This window comes from Pseudophryne corroboree, chromosome 6, assembly GCF_028390025.1.
Source record: "Pseudophryne corroboree isolate aPseCor3 chromosome 6, aPseCor3.hap2, whole genome shotgun sequence".
Taxonomy (NCBI): Eukaryota; Metazoa; Chordata; class Amphibia; order Anura; family Myobatrachidae; genus Pseudophryne; species Pseudophryne corroboree.
The window spans coordinates 97248408-97263731 of NC_086449.1; the positions used below are offsets into that span (position 1 = coordinate 97248408).

The window sequence follows — 15324 nt, forward strand, 5'->3', positions numbered from 1 at the left end:
CTGACATAAATTCCTGAATACAGGAAACTCAAATGAATGGACTCTGAGCAACTTCATCACAGACTGAAAAGATCATTTTGCAGTCACAAAGAAAATTGGTTGTGAGATGTTTATGGGAAATAAGCCCTGCAGCAAGTGTACAGTCAACTCTCAAAATTTGATTCTGTATATACTTGAATAACCATCAAAGCTTGAAACAGGTTCAAAAACATGATGAACACTCCAAGAAGCATAAGACAGCTGGGCCAGTGGCGCAATGGATAACGCGTCTGACTACGGATCAGAAGATTGTAGGTTCGACTCCTACCTGGCTCGTTTAAGTTGCTGTGATCGTAAAGTGGTTAGTACTCTGCATTGTGGCCGCAGCAACCCCAGTTTGAATCCGGGTCACGGCATTTTCATTTTATTTCTCACACATCCATTTCTTTACAATATTGAAGGTAAGGACAATTGAAGAAACTAAGCAGATTCTTTGAAAGTGCTTGCACAATTTGTCTTTACTGCTTATTGTGAAGCTATCTTTCCATACTTTGAATCATTTCTTGATCATTTCTTTGTGAATCATTTTCTTGAAATCTGGAAAGCTGACATAAATTCCTGAATATAGGAAACTCAAATGAATGGACTCTAAGCAAGTTCATCACATGCTGAAAAGATCATTTTGCAGTCACAAAGAAAATTGTTTGTGAGATGTTTATGGGAAATAAGCCCTGCAGCAAGTGTACAGTCAACTCTCAAAATTTGATTCTGTATATACTTCAATAACCATCAAAGCTTGAAACAGGTTCAAAAACATGATGAACACTCCAAGTGGCATTAGACAGCTGGGCCAGTGGCGCAATGGATAACGCGTCTGACTACGGATCAGAAGATTGAAGGTTCGACTCCTACCTGGCTCGTTTAAGTTGCCGTGATCGTATAGTGGTTAGTACTCTGCGTTGTGGCCGCAGCAACCCCGGTTCGAATCCGGGTCACGGCATTTTCATTTTATTTCTCACACATTCATTTCTTTACAATATTGAAGGTAAGGACAATTGAAGAAACTAAGTAGATTCTTTGAATGTGCTTGCACAATTTGTCTTTACTGCTTATTGTGAAGCTATCTTTCCATACTTTGAATCATTTCTTGATCATTTCTTTGTGAATCATTTTCTTGAAATCTGGAAAGCTGACATAAATTCCTGAATACAGGAAACTCAAATGAATGGACTCTGAGCAAGTTCATCACAGGCTGAAAATATAATTTTGCAGTCACAAAGAAAATTGTTTGTGAGATCTTTATGGGAAATAAGCCCTGCAGCAAGTGTACAGTCAACTCTCAAAATTTGATTCTGTATATACTTCAATAACCATCAAAGCTTGAAACAGGTTCAAAAACATGATGAACACTCCAAGTGGCATAAGACAGCTGGGCCAGTGGCGCAATGGATAACACGTCTGACTACGGATCAGAAGATTGAAGGTTCGACTCCTGCCTGGCTCGTTTAAGTTGCCATGATCGTATAGTGGTTAGTACACTGCGTTGTGGCCGCAGCAACCTGGTTCGAATCCTGGTCACAGCATTTTCATTTTATTTCTCACACATCCATTTCTTTACAATATTGAAGGTAAGGACATATGAAGAAACTAAGTAGATTCTTTGAATGTGCTTGCACAATTTGTCTTTACTGCTTATTGTGAAGCTATCTTTCCATACTTTGAATCATTTCTTGATCATTTCTTTGTGAATCATTTTCTTGAAATCTGGAAAGCTGACATAAATTCCTGAATACAGGAAACTCAAATGAATGGACTCTGAGCAACTTCATCACAGACTGAAAAGATCATTTTGCAGTCACAAAGAAAATTGGTTGTGAGATGTTTATGGGAAATAAGCCCTGCAGCAAGTGTACAGTCAACTCTCAAAATTTGATTCTGTATATACTTGAATAACCATCAAAGCTTGAAACAGGTTCAAAAACATGATGAACACTCCAAGTGGCATAAAACAGCTGGGCCAGTGGCACAATGGATAACGCGTCTGACTACGGATCAGAAGATTGTAGGTTCGACTCCTACCTGGCTCGTTTAAGTTGCTGTGATCGTAAAGTGGTTAGTACTCTGCATTGTGGCCGCAGCAACCCCAGTTTGAATCCGGGTCACGGCATTTTCATTTTATTTCTCACACATCCATTTCTTTACAATATTGAAGGTAAGGACAATTGAAGAAACTAAGCAGATTCTTTGAATGTGCTTGCACAATTTGTCTTTACTGCTTATTGTGAAGCTATCTTTCCATACTTTGAATCATTTCTTGATCATTTCTTTGTGAATCATTTTCTTGAAATCTGGAAAGCTGACATAAATTCCTGAATATAGGAAACTCAAATGAATGGACTCTAAGCAAGTTCATCACATGCTGAAAAGATCATTTTGCAGTCACAAAGAAAATTGTTTGTGAGATGTTTATGGGAAATAAGCCCTGCAGCAAGTGTACAGTCAACTCTCAAAATTTGATTCTGTATATACTTCAATAACCATCAAAGCTTGAAACAGGTTCAAAAACATGATGAACACTCCAAGTGGCATTAGACAGCTGGGCCAGTGGCGCAATGGATAACGCGTCTGACTACGGATCAGAAGATTGAAGGTTCGACTCCTACCTGGCTCGTTTAAGTTGCCGTGATCGTATAGTGGTTAGTACTCTGCGTTGTGGCCGCAGCAACCCCGGTTCGAATCCGGGTCACGGCATTTTCATTTTATTTCTCACACATTCATTTCTTTACAATATTGAAGGTAAGGACAATTGAAGAAACTAAGTAGATTCTTTGAATGTGCTTGCACAATTTGTCTTTACTGCTTATTGTGAAGCTATCTTTCCATACTTTGAATCATTTCTTGATCATTTCTTTGTGAATCATTTTCTTGAAATCTGGAAAGCTGACAAAAATTCCTGAATACAGGAAACTCAAATGAATGGACTCTGAGCAAGTTCATCACAGGCTGAAAATATAATTTTGCAGTCACAAAGAAAATTGTTTGTGAGATCTTTATGGGAAATAAGCCCTGCAGCAAGTGTACAGTCAACTCTCAAAATTTGATTCTGTATATACTTCAATAACCATCAAAGCTTGAAACAGGTTCAAAAACATGATGAACACTCCAAGTGGCATAAGACAGCTGGGCCAGTGGCGCAATGGATAACACGTCTGACTACGGATCAGAAGATTGAAGGTTCGACTCCTGCCTGGCTCGTTTAAGTTGCCATGATCGTATAGTGGTTAGTACACTGCGTTGTGGCCGCAGCAACCTGGTTCAAATCCTGGTCACAGCATTTTCATTTTATTTCTCACACATCCATTTCTTTACAATATTGAAGGTAAGGACATATGAAGAAACTAAGTAGATTCTTTGAATGTGCTTGCACAATTTGTCTTTACTGCTTATTGTGAAGCTATCTTTCCATACTTTGAATCATTTCTTGATCATTTCTTTGTGAATCATTTTCTTGAAATCTGGAAAGCTGACATAAATTCCTGAATACAGGAAACTCAAATGAATGGACTCTGAGCAACTTCATCACAGACTGAAAAGATCATTTTGCAGTCACAAAGAAAATTGGTTGTGAGATGTTTATGGGAAATAAGCCCTGCAGCAAGTGTACAGTCAACTCTCAAAATTTGATTCTGTATATACTTGAATAACCATCAAAGCTTGAAACAGGTTCAAAAACATGATGAACACTCCAAGTGGCATAAGACAGCTGGGCCAGTGGCGCAATGGATAACGCGTCTGACTACGGATCAGAAGATTGTAGGTTCGACTCCTACCTGGCTCGTTTAAGTTGCTGTGATCGTAAAGTGGTTAGTACTCTGCATTGTGGCCGCAGCAACCCCAGTTTGAATCCGGGTCACGGCATTTTCATTTTATTTCTCACACATCCATTTCTTTACAATATTGAAGGTAAGGACAATTGAAGAAACTAAGCAGATTCTTTGAATGTGCTTGCACAATTTGTCTTTACTGCTTATTGTGAAGCTATCTTTCCATACTTTGAATCATTTCTTGATCATTTCTTTGTGAATCATTTTCTTGAAATCTGGAAAGCTGACATAAATTCCTGAATATAGGAAACTCAAATGAATGGACTCTAAGCAAGTTCATCACATGCTGAAAAGATCATTTTGCAGTCACAAAGAAAATTGTTTGTGAGATGTTTATGGGAAATAAGCCCTGCAGCAAGTGTACAGTCAACTCTCAAAATTTGATTCTGTATATACTTCAATAACCATCAAAGCTTGAAACAGGTTCAAAAACATGATGAACACTCCAAGTGGCATTAGACAGCTGGGCCAGTGGCGCAATGGATAACGCGTCTGACTACGGATCAGAAGGTTGAAGGTTCGACTCCTACCTGGCTCGTTTAAGTTGCCGTGATCGTATAGTGGTTAGTACTCTGCGTTGTGGCCGCAGCAACCCCGGTTCGAATCCAGGTCATGGCATTTTCATTTTATTTCTCACACATCCATTTCTTTATAATATTGAAGGTAAGGACAATTGAAGAAACTAAGCAGATTCTTTGAATGTGCTTGCACAATTTGTCTTTACTGCTTATTGTGAAGCTATCTTTCCATACTTTGAATCATTTCTTTGTGAATCATTTTCTTGAAATCTGGAAAGCTGACATAAATTCCTGAATACAGGAAACTCAAATGAATGGACTCTGAGCAAGTTCATCACAGGCTGAAAAGATCATTTTGCAGTCACAAAAAAAATTGTTTGTGAGATGTTTATGGGAAATAAGCCCTGCAGCAAGTGTACAGTCAACTCTCAGATTTTGATTCTGTATATACTTCAATAACCATCAAAGCTTGAAACAGGTTCAAAAACATGATGAACACTCCAAGAGTCATAAGGCAGCTGGGCCAGTGGCGCAATGGATAACGCGTCTGACTACGGATCAGAAGATTGTAGGTTCGACTCCTACCTAGCTCGTTTAAGTTGCCGTGATCGTATAGTGGTTAGTACTCTGCGTTGTGGCCGCAGCAACCCTGGTTCGAATCCGGGTCACGGCATTTTCATTTTATTTCTCACACATTCATTTCTTTACAATATTGAAGGTAAGGACAATTGAAGAAACTAAGTAGATTCTTTGAATGTGCTTGCACAATTTGTCTTTACTGCTTATTGTGAAGCTATCTTTCCATACTTTGAATCATTTCTTGATCATTTCTTTGTGAATCATTTTCTTGAAATCTGGAAAGCTGACATAAATTCCTGAATACAGGAAACTCAAATGAATGGACTCTGAGCAAGTTCATCACAGGCTGAAATTATAATTTTGCAGTCACAAAGAAAATTGTTTGTGAGATCTTTATGGGAAATAAGCCCTGCAGCAAGTGTACAGTCAACTCTCAAAATTTGATTCTGTATATACTTCAATAACCATCAAAGCTTGAAACAGGTTCAAAAACATGATGAACACTCCAAGTGGCATAAGACAGCTGGGCCAGTGGCGCAATGGATAACGCGTCTGACTACGGATCAGAAGATTGTAGGTTCGATTCCTACCTGGCTCGTTTAAGTTGCCGTGATCGTATAGTGGTTTGTACTCTGCGTTGTGGCCGCAGCAACCCCAGTTCGAATCCGGGTCACGGCATTTTCATTTTATTTCTCACACATCCATTTCTTTACAATATTGAAGGTAAGGACAATTGAAGAAACTAAGCAGATTCTTTGAATGTGCTTGCACAATTTGTCTTTACTGCTTATTGTGAAGCTATCTTTCCATACTTTGAATCATTTCTTGATCATTTCTTTGTGAATCATTTTCTTGAAATCTGGAAAGCTGACATAAATTCCTGAATACAGGAAACTCAAATGAATGGACTCTGAGCAAGTTCATCACAGACTGAAAAGATCATTTTGCAGTCACAAAGAAAATTGTTTGTGAGATCTTTATGGGAAATAAGCCCTGCAGCAAGTGTACAGTCAACTCTCAAAATTTGATTCTGTATATACTTCAATAACCATCAAAGCTTGAAACAGGTTCAAAAACATGATGAACACTCCAAGTGGCATTAGACAGCTGGGCCAGTGGCGCAATGGATAACGCGTCTGACTACGGATCAGAAGATTGTAGGTTCGACTCCTACCTTGCTCGTTTAAGTTGCCGTGATCGTATAGTGGTTAGTACTCTGCATTGTGGCCGCAGCAACCCCGGTTCGAATCCAGGTCACTGCATTTTCATTTTATTTCTCACACATCCATTTCTTTACAATATTGAAGGTAAGGACAATTGAAGAAACTAAGTAGATTCTTTGAATGTGCTTGCACAATTTGTCTTTACTGCTTATTGTGAAGCTATCTTTCCATACTTTGAATCATTTCTTGATCATTTCTTTGTGAATCATTTTCTTGAAATCTGGAAAGCTGACATAAATTCCTGAATACAGGAAACTCAAATGAATGGACTCTGAGCAAGTTCATCACAGGCTGAAAAGATCATTTTGCAGTCACAAAGAAAATTGTTTGTGAGATGTTTATGGGAAATAAGCCCTGCAGCAAGTGTACAGTCAACTCTCAAAATTTGATTCTGTATATACTTCAATAACCATCAAAGCTTGAAACAGGTTCAAAAACATGATGAACACTCCAAGTGGTATAAGACAGCTGGGCCAGTGGCGCAATGGATAACGCGTCTGACTACGGATCAGAAGATTGAAGGTTCGACTCCTACCTGGATTGTTTAAGTTGCTGTGATCGTATAGTGGTTAGTACTCTGCGTTGTGGCCGCAGCAACCCCGTTTCGAATCCGGGTCACGGCATTTTCATTTTATTTCTCACACATCCATTTCTTTACAATATTGAAGGTAAGGACAATTGAAGAAACTAAGTAGATTCTTTGAATGTGCTTGCACAATTTGTCTTTACTGCTTATTGTGAAGCTATCTTTCCATACTTTGAATCATTTCTTGATCATTTCTTTGTGAATCATTTTCTTGAAATCTGGAAAGCTGACATAAATTCCTGAATACAGGAAACTCAAATGAATGGACTCTGAGCAAGTTCATCACAGGCTGAAAAGATCATTTTGCAGTCACAAAGAAAATTGTTTGTGAGATGTTTATGGGAAATAAGCCCTGCAGCAAGTGTACAGTCAACTCTCAAAATTTGATTCTGTATATACTTGAATAACCATCAAAGCTTGAAACAGGTTCAAAAACATGATGAACACTCCAAGTGGCATAAGACAGCTGGGCCAGTGGCGCAATGGATAACACGTCTGACTACGGATCAGAAGATTGAAGGTTCGACTCCTGCCTGGCTCGTTTAAGTTGCCATGATCGTATAGTGGTTAGTACACTGCGTTGTGGCCGCAGCAACCTGGTTCGAATCCTGGTCACAGCATTTTCATTTTATTTCTCACACATCCATTTCTTTACAATATTGAAGGTAAGGACATATGAAGAAACTAAGTAGATTCTTTGAATGTGCTTGCACAATTTGTCTTTACTGCTTATTGTGAAGCTATCTTTCCATACTTTGAATCATTTCTTGATCATTTCTTTGTGAATCATTTTCTTGAAATCTGGAAAGCTGACATAAGTTCCTGAATACAGGAAACTCAAATGAATGGACTCTGAGCAACTTCATCACAGACTGAAAAGATCATTTTGCAGTCACAAAGAAAATTGGTTGTGAGATGTTTATGGGAAATAAGCCCTGCAGCAAGTGTACAGTCAACTCTCAAAATTTGATTCTGTATATACTTGAATAACCATCAAAGCTTGAAACAGGTTCAAAAACATGATGAACACTCCAAGTGGCATAATACAGCTGGGCCAGTGGCGCAATGGATAACACGTCTGACTACGGATCAGAAGATTGAAGGTTCGACTCCTGCCTGGCTCGTTTAAGTTGCCATGATCGTATAGTGGTTAGTACACTGCGTTGTGGCCGCAGCAACCTGGTTCGAATCCTGGTCACAGCATTTTCATTTTATTTCTCACACATCCATTTCTTTACAATATTGAAGGTAAGGACATATGAAGAAACTAAGTAGATTCTTTGAATGTGCTTGCACAATTTGTCTTTACTGCTTATTGTGAAGCTATCTTTCCATACTTTGAATCATTTCTTGATCATTTCTTTGTGAATCATTTTCTTGAAATCTGGAAAGCTGACATAAATTCCTGAATACAGGAAACTCAAATGAATGGACTCTGAGCAACTTCATCACAGACTGAAAAGATCATTTTGCAGTCACAAAGAAAATTGGTTGTAAGATGTTTATGGGAAATAAGCCCTGCAGCAAGTGTACAGTCAACTCTCAAAATTTGATTCTGTATATACTTGAATAACCATCAAAGCTTGAAACAGGTTCAAAAACATGATGAACACTCCAAGTGGCATAAGACAGCTGGGCCAGTGGCGCAATGGATAACGCGTCTGACTACGGATCAGAAGATTGTAGGTTCGACTCCTACCTGGCTCGTTTAAGTTGCTGTGATCGTATAGTGGTTAGTACTCTGCATTGTGGCCGCAGCAACCCCAGTTTGAATCCGGGTCACGGCATTTTCATTTTATTTCTCACACATCCATTTCTTTACAATATTGAAGGTAAGGACAATTGAAGAAACTAAGCAGATTCTTTGAATGTGCTTGCACAATTTGTCTTTACTGCTTATTGTGAAGCTATCTTTCCATACTTTGAATCATTTCTTGATCATTTCTTTGTGAATCATTTTCTTGAAATCTGGAAAGCTGACATAAATTCCTGAATATAGGAAACTCAAATGAATGGACTCTAAGCAAGTTCATCACATGCTGAAAAGATCATTTTGCAGTCACAAAGAAAATTGTTTGTGAGATGTTTATGGGAAATAAGCCCTGCAGCAAGTGTACAGTCAACTCTCAAAATTTGATTCTGTATATACTTCAATAACCATCAAAGCTTGAAACAGGTTCAAAAACATGATGAACACTCCAAGTGGCATTAGACAGCTGGGCCAGTGGCGCAATGGATAACGCGTCTGACTACGGATCAGAAGATTGAAGGTTCGACTCCTACCTGGCTCGTTTAAGTTGCCGTGATCGTATAGTGGTTAGTACTCTGCGTTGTGGTCTCAGCAACCCCGGTTCGAATCCAGGTCACGGCATTTTCATTTTATTTCTCACACATTCATTTCTTTACAATATTGAAGGTAAGGACAATTGAAGAAACTAAGTAGATTCTTTGAATGTGCTTGCACAATTTGTCTTTACTGCTTATTGTGAAGCTATCTTTCCATACTTTGAATCATTTCTTGATCATTTCTTTGTGAATAATTTTCTTGAAATCTGGAAAGCTGACATAAATTCCTGAATACAGGAAACTCAAATGAATGGACTCTGAGCAAGTTCATCACAGGCTGAAAATATAATTTTGCAGTCACAAAGAAAATTGTTTGTGAGATCTTTATGGGAAATAAGCCCTGCAGCAAGTGTACAGTCAACTCTCAAAATTTGATTCTGTATATACTTCAATAACCATCAAAGCTTGAAACAGGTTCAAAAACATGATGAACACTCCAAGTGGCATTAGACAGCTGGGCCAGTGGCGCAATGGATAACGCGTCTGACTACGGATCAGAAGATTGTAGGTTCGACTCCTACCTTGCTCGTTTAAGTTGCCGTGATCGTATAGTGGTTAGTACTCTGCGTTGTGGCCGCAGCAACCCTGGTTCGAATCCAGGTCACTGCATTTTCATTTTATTTCTCACACATCCATTTCTTTACAATATTGAAGGTAAGGACATTTGAAGAAACTAAGCAGATTCTTTGAATGTGCTTGCACAATTTGTCTTTACTGCTTATTGTGAAGCCATCTTTCCATACTTTGAATCATTTCTTGATCATTTCTTTGTGAATCATTTTCTTGAAATCTGGAAAGCTGACATAAATTCCTGAATACAGGAAACTCAAATGAATTGACTCTGAGCAAGTTCATCACAGGCTGAAAAGATCATTTTGCAGTCACAAAGAAAATTGTTTGTGAGATGTTTATGGGAAATAAGCCCTGCAGCAAGTGTACAGTCAACTCTCAAAATTTGATTCTGTATATACTTGAATAACCATCAAAGCTTGAAACAGGTTCAAAAACATGATGAACACTCCAAGTGGCATAAGACAGCTGGGCCAGTGGCGCAATGGATAAAGCGTCTGACTACGGATCAGCAGATTGTAGGTTCGACTCCTACCTGGCTCGTTTAAGTTGCCGTGATCGTATAGTGGTTAGTACTCTGCGTTGTGGTCGCAGCAACCCCGGTTCGAATCTGGGTCACGGCATTTTCATTTTATTTCTCACACATCCATTTCTTTACAATATTGAAGGTAAGGACAATTGAAGAAACTAAGCAGATTCTTTGAATGTGCTTGCACAATTTGTCTTTACTGCTTATTGTGAAGCTATCTTTCCATACTTTGAATCATTTCTTGATCATTTCTTTGTGAATCATTTTCTTGAAATCTGGAAAGCTGACATAAATTCCTGAATACAGGAAACTCAAATGAATTGACTCTGAGCAAGTTCATCACAGGCTGAAAAGATCATTTTGCAGTCACAAAGAAAATTGTTTGTGAGATGTTTATGGGAAATAAGCCCTGCAGCAAGTGTACAGTCAACTCTCAAAATTTGATTCTGTATATACTTGAATAACCATCAAAGCTTGAAACAGGTTCAAAAACATGATGAACACTCCAAGTGGCATAAGACAGCTGGGCCAGTGGCGCAATGGATAACGCGTCTGACTACGGATCAGAAGATTGTAGGTTCGACTCCTACCTGGCTCGTTTAAGTTGCTGTGATCGTAAAGTGGTTAGTACTCTGCATTGTGGCCGCAGCAACCCCAGTTTGAATCCGGGTCACGGCATTTTCATTTTATTTCTCACACATCCATTTCTTTACAATATTGAAGGTAAGGACAATTGAAGAAACTAAGCAGATTCTTTGAATGTGCTTGCACAATTTGTCTTTACTGCTTATTGTGAAGCTATCTTTCCATACTTTGAATCATTTCTTGATCATTTCTTTGTGAATCATTTTCTTGAAATCTGGAAAGCTGACATAAATTCCTGAATATAGGAAACTCAAATGAATGGACTCTGAGCAAGTTCATCACATGCTGAAAAGATCATTTTGCAGTCACAAAGAAAATTGTTTGTGAGATGTTTATGGGAAATAAGCCCTGCAGCAAGTGTACAGTCAACTCTCAAAATTTGATTCTGTATATACTTCAATAACCATCAAAGCTTGAAACAGGTTCAAAAACATGATGAACACTCCAAGTGGCATTAGACAGCTGGGCCAGTGGCGCAATGGATAACGCATCTGACTACGGATCAGAAGATTGAAGGTTCGACTCCTACCTGGCTCGTTTAAGTTGCCGTGATCGTATAGTGGTTAGTACTCTGCATTGTGGCCGCAGCAACCCCGGTTCGAATCCGGGTCACGGCATTTTCATTTTATTTCTCACACATCCATTTCTTTACAATATTGAAGGTAAGGACAATTGAAGAAACTAAGTAGATTCTTTGAATGTGCTTGCACAATTTGTCTTTACTGCTTATTGTGAAGCTATCTTTCCATACTTTGAATCATTTCTTGATCATTTCTTTGTGAATCATTTTCTTGAAATCTGGAAAGCTGACATAAATTCCTGAATACAGGAAACTCAAATGAATGGACTCTGAGCAAGTTCATCACAGGCTGAAAATATAATTTTGCAGTCACAAAGAAAATTGTTTGTGAGATCTTTATGGGAAATAAGCCCTGCAGCAAGTGTACAGTCAACTCTCAAAATTTGATTCTGTATATACTTCAATAACCATCAAAGCTTGAAACAGGTTCAAAAACATGATGAACACTCCAAGTGGCATTAGACAGCTGGGCCAGTGGCGCAATGGATAACGCGTCTGACTACGGATCAGAGGATTGTAGGTTCGACTCCTACCTTGCTCGTTTAAGTTGCCGTGATCGTATAGTGGTTAGTACTCTGCGTTGTGGCTGCAGCAACCCTGGTTCGAATCCAGGTCACTGCATTTTCATTTTATTTCTCACACATCCATTTCTTTACAATATTGAAGGTAAGGACAATTGAAGAAACTAAGCAGATTCTTTGAATGTGCTTGCACAATTTGTCTTTACTGCTTATTGTGAAGCCATCTTTCCATACTTTGAATCATTTCTTGATCATTTCTTTGTGAATCATTTTCTTGAAATCTGGAAAGCTGACATAAATTCCTGAATACAGGAAACTCAAATGAATTGACTCTGAGCAAGTTCATCACAGGCTGAAAAGATCATTTTGCAGTCACAAAGAAAATTGTTTGTGAGATGTTTATGGGAAATAAGCCCTGCAGCAAGTGTACAGTCAACTCTCAAAATTTGATTCTGTATATACTTCAATAACCATCAAAGCTTGAAACAGGTTCAAAAACATGATGAACACTCCAAGTGGCATTAGACAGCTGGGCCAGTGGCGCAATGGATAACGCATCTGACTACGGATCAGAAGATTGAAGGTTCGACTCCTACCTGGCTCGTTTAAGTTGCCGTGATCGTATAGTGGTTAGTACTCTGCATTGTGGCCGCAGCAACCCCGGTTCGAATCCGGGTCACGGCATTTTCATTTTATTTCTCACACATCCATTTCTTTACAATATTGAAGGTAAGGACAATTGAAGAAACTAAGTAGATTCTTTGAATGTGCTTGCACAATTTGTCTTTACTGCTTATTGTGAAGCTATCTTTCCATACTTTGAATCATTTCTTGATCATTTCTTTGTGAATCATTTTCTTGAAATCTGGAAAGCTGACATAAATTCCTGAATACAGGAAACTCAAATGAATGGACTCTGAGCAAGTTCATCACAGGCTGAAAATATAATTTTGCAGTCACAAAGAAAATTGTTTGTGAGATCTTTATGGGAAATAAGCCCTGCAGCAAGTGTACAGTCAACTCTCAAAATTTGATTCTGTATATACTTCAATAACCATCAAAGCTTGAAACAGGTTCAAAAACATGATGAACACTCCAAGTGGCATTAGACAGCTGGGCCAGTGGCGCAATGGATAACGCGTCTGACTACGGATCAGAGGATTGTAGGTTCGACTCCTACCTTGCTCGTTTAAGTTGCCGTGATCGTATAGTGGTTAGTACTCTGCGTTGTGGCTGCAGCAACCCTGGTTCGAATCCAGGTCACTGCATTTTCATTTTATTTCTCACACATCCATTTATTTACAATATTGAAGGTAAGGACAATTGAAGAAACTAAGCAGATTCTTTGAATGTGCTTGCACAATTTGTCTTTACTGCTTATTGTGAAGCCATCTTTCCATACTTTGAATCATTTCTTGATCATTTCTTTGTGAATCATTTTCTTGAAATCTGGAAAGCTGACATAAATTCCTGAATACAGGAAACTCAAATGAATTGACTCTGAGCAAGTTCATCACAGGCTGAAAAGATCATTTTGCAGTCACAAAGAAAATTGTTTGTGAGATGTTTATGGGAAATAAGCCCTGCAGCAAGTGTACAGTCAACTCTCAAAATTTGATTCTGTATATACTTGAATAACCATCAAAGTTTGAAACAGGTTCAAAAACATGATGAACACTCCAAGTGGAATAAGACAGCTGGGCCAGTGGCGCAATGGATAAAGCGTCTGACTACAGATCATCAGATTGTAGGTTTGACTCCTACCTGGCTCGTTTAAGTTGCCGTGATCGTATAGTGGTTAGTACTCTACGTTGTGGCCGCAGCAACCCCGGTTCGAATCCGGGTCACGGCATTTTCATTTTATTTCTCACACATCCATTTCTTTACAATATTGAAGGTAAGGACATTTGAAGAAACTAAGTAGATTCTTTGAATGTGCTTGCACAATTTGTCTTTACTGCTTATTGTGAAGCTATCTTTCCATAGTTTGAGTCATTTCTTGATCATTTCTTTGTGAATCATTTTCTTGAAATCTGGAAAGCTGACATAAATTCCTGAATACAGGAAACTCAAATGAATGGACTCTGAGCAAGTTCATCACAGGCTGAAAATATAATTTTGCAGTCACAAAGAAAATTGTTTGTGAGATCTTTATGGGAAATAAGCCCTGCAGCAAGTGTACAGTCAACTCTCAAAATTTGATTCTGTATATACTTCAATAACCATCAAAGCTTGAAACAGGTTAAAAAACATGATGAACACTCCAAGTGGCATAAGACAGCTGGGCCAGTGGCGTAATGGATAACGCGTCTGACTACGGATCAACAGATTGTAGGTTCGACTCCTACCTGGCTCGTTTAAGTTGCCGTGATCGTATAGTGGTTAGTACTCTGCGTTGTGGTCGCAGCAACCCCGGTTCGAATCCGGGTCACGGCATTTTCATTTTATTTCTCACACATCCATTTCTTTACAATATTGAAGGTAAGGACAATTGAAGAAACTAAGCAGATTCTTTGAATGTGCTTGCACAATTTGTCTTTACTGCTTATTGTGAAGCTATCTTTCCATACTTTGAATCATTTCTTGATCATTTCTTTGTTAATCATTTTCTTGAAATCTGGAAAGCTGACATAAATTCTTGAATACAGGAAACTCAAATGAATTGACTCTGAGCAAGTTCATCACAGGCTGAAAAGATCATTTAGCAGTCACAAAGAAAATTGTTTGTGAGATGTTTATGGGAAATAAGCCCTGCAGCAAGTGTACAGTCAACTCTCAAAATTTTATTCTGTATATACTTCAATAACCATCAAAGCTTGAAACAGGTTCAAAAACATGATGAACACTCCAAGTGGCATAAGACAGCTGGGCCAGTGGCGCAATGGATAAGGTGTCTGACTACAGATCAGAAGATTGAAGGTTCAACTCCTACCTGGCTAGTTTAAGTTGCCGTGATCGTATAGTGGTTAGTACTCTGCGTTGTGGCCGCAGCAACCCTGGTTCGAATCTAGGTCACGGCATTTTTATTTTATTTCTCACACATCCATTTCTTTACAATATTGAAGGTAAGGACAATTGAAGAAACTAAGTAGATTCTTTGAATGTGCTTGCACAATTTGTCTTTACTGCTTATTGTGAAGCTATCTTTCCATACTTTGAATCATTTCTTGATCATTTCTTTGTGAATCATTTTCTTGAAATCTGGAAAGCTGACATAAATTCCTGAATACAGGAAACTCAAATGAATGGACTCTGAGCAACTTCATCACAGGCTGAAAAGATCATTTTGCAGTCACAAAGAAAATTGTTTGTGAGATGTTTATGGGAAATAAGCCCTGCAGCAAGTGTACAGTCAACTCTCAGA

General features: G+C 38.6%; 21 non-coding genes across 21 annotated transcripts; all 21 read left to right on the plus strand.

The window, feature by feature from the left end:
* The first annotated feature begins 242 nt into the window (after nucleotides 1-242).
* On the plus strand, nucleotides 243-315 carry TRNAR-ACG (transfer RNA arginine (anticodon ACG)). Its single transcript has one exon. It is a non-coding gene; the product is annotated as a tRNA-Arg (tRNA).
* A 511-nt stretch (nucleotides 316-826) lies between these two features.
* Nucleotides 827-899, plus strand: TRNAR-ACG (transfer RNA arginine (anticodon ACG)). Its single transcript has one exon. It is a non-coding gene; the product is annotated as a tRNA-Arg (tRNA).
* An 8-nt stretch (nucleotides 900-907) lies between these two features.
* Nucleotides 908-979, plus strand: TRNAH-GUG (transfer RNA histidin (anticodon GUG)). The gene has a single exon. It is a non-coding gene; the product is annotated as a tRNA-His (tRNA).
* A 1014-nt stretch (nucleotides 980-1993) lies between these two features.
* TRNAR-ACG (transfer RNA arginine (anticodon ACG)) lies at nucleotides 1994-2066 on the plus strand. Its single transcript has one exon. It is a non-coding gene; the product is annotated as a tRNA-Arg (tRNA).
* Nucleotides 2067-2577: 511 nt separating this feature from the next.
* Nucleotides 2578-2650, plus strand: TRNAR-ACG (transfer RNA arginine (anticodon ACG)). The gene has a single exon. It is a non-coding gene; the product is annotated as a tRNA-Arg (tRNA).
* An 8-nt stretch (nucleotides 2651-2658) lies between these two features.
* TRNAH-GUG (transfer RNA histidin (anticodon GUG)) lies at nucleotides 2659-2730 on the plus strand. The gene has a single exon. It is a non-coding gene; the product is annotated as a tRNA-His (tRNA).
* A 1014-nt stretch (nucleotides 2731-3744) lies between these two features.
* Nucleotides 3745-3817, plus strand: TRNAR-ACG (transfer RNA arginine (anticodon ACG)). Its single transcript has one exon. It is a non-coding gene; the product is annotated as a tRNA-Arg (tRNA).
* Nucleotides 3818-4328: 511 nt separating this feature from the next.
* On the plus strand, nucleotides 4329-4401 carry TRNAR-ACG (transfer RNA arginine (anticodon ACG)). The gene has a single exon. It is a non-coding gene; the product is annotated as a tRNA-Arg (tRNA).
* A 500-nt stretch (nucleotides 4402-4901) lies between these two features.
* Nucleotides 4902-4974, plus strand: TRNAR-ACG (transfer RNA arginine (anticodon ACG)). Its single transcript has one exon. It is a non-coding gene; the product is annotated as a tRNA-Arg (tRNA).
* Nucleotides 4975-4982: 8 nt separating this feature from the next.
* TRNAH-GUG (transfer RNA histidin (anticodon GUG)) lies at nucleotides 4983-5054 on the plus strand. The gene has a single exon. It is a non-coding gene; the product is annotated as a tRNA-His (tRNA).
* A 431-nt stretch (nucleotides 5055-5485) lies between these two features.
* Nucleotides 5486-5558, plus strand: TRNAR-ACG (transfer RNA arginine (anticodon ACG)). The gene has a single exon. It is a non-coding gene; the product is annotated as a tRNA-Arg (tRNA).
* A 511-nt stretch (nucleotides 5559-6069) lies between these two features.
* TRNAR-ACG (transfer RNA arginine (anticodon ACG)) lies at nucleotides 6070-6142 on the plus strand. The gene has a single exon. It is a non-coding gene; the product is annotated as a tRNA-Arg (tRNA).
* Nucleotides 6143-8403: 2261 nt separating this feature from the next.
* On the plus strand, nucleotides 8404-8476 carry TRNAR-ACG (transfer RNA arginine (anticodon ACG)). Its single transcript has one exon. It is a non-coding gene; the product is annotated as a tRNA-Arg (tRNA).
* Nucleotides 8477-8987: 511 nt separating this feature from the next.
* TRNAR-ACG (transfer RNA arginine (anticodon ACG)) lies at nucleotides 8988-9060 on the plus strand. Its single transcript has one exon. It is a non-coding gene; the product is annotated as a tRNA-Arg (tRNA).
* A 511-nt stretch (nucleotides 9061-9571) lies between these two features.
* TRNAR-ACG (transfer RNA arginine (anticodon ACG)) lies at nucleotides 9572-9644 on the plus strand. Its single transcript has one exon. It is a non-coding gene; the product is annotated as a tRNA-Arg (tRNA).
* Nucleotides 9645-10739: 1095 nt separating this feature from the next.
* Nucleotides 10740-10812, plus strand: TRNAR-ACG (transfer RNA arginine (anticodon ACG)). The gene has a single exon. It is a non-coding gene; the product is annotated as a tRNA-Arg (tRNA).
* A 511-nt stretch (nucleotides 10813-11323) lies between these two features.
* Nucleotides 11324-11396, plus strand: TRNAR-ACG (transfer RNA arginine (anticodon ACG)). The gene has a single exon. It is a non-coding gene; the product is annotated as a tRNA-Arg (tRNA).
* A 511-nt stretch (nucleotides 11397-11907) lies between these two features.
* Nucleotides 11908-11980, plus strand: TRNAR-ACG (transfer RNA arginine (anticodon ACG)). The gene has a single exon. It is a non-coding gene; the product is annotated as a tRNA-Arg (tRNA).
* Nucleotides 11981-12491: 511 nt separating this feature from the next.
* On the plus strand, nucleotides 12492-12564 carry TRNAR-ACG (transfer RNA arginine (anticodon ACG)). Its single transcript has one exon. It is a non-coding gene; the product is annotated as a tRNA-Arg (tRNA).
* A 511-nt stretch (nucleotides 12565-13075) lies between these two features.
* TRNAR-ACG (transfer RNA arginine (anticodon ACG)) lies at nucleotides 13076-13148 on the plus strand. Its single transcript has one exon. It is a non-coding gene; the product is annotated as a tRNA-Arg (tRNA).
* Nucleotides 13149-14324: 1176 nt separating this feature from the next.
* Nucleotides 14325-14396, plus strand: TRNAH-GUG (transfer RNA histidin (anticodon GUG)). Its single transcript has one exon. It is a non-coding gene; the product is annotated as a tRNA-His (tRNA).
* The last annotated feature ends 928 nt before the right edge of the window (nucleotides 14397-15324 follow it).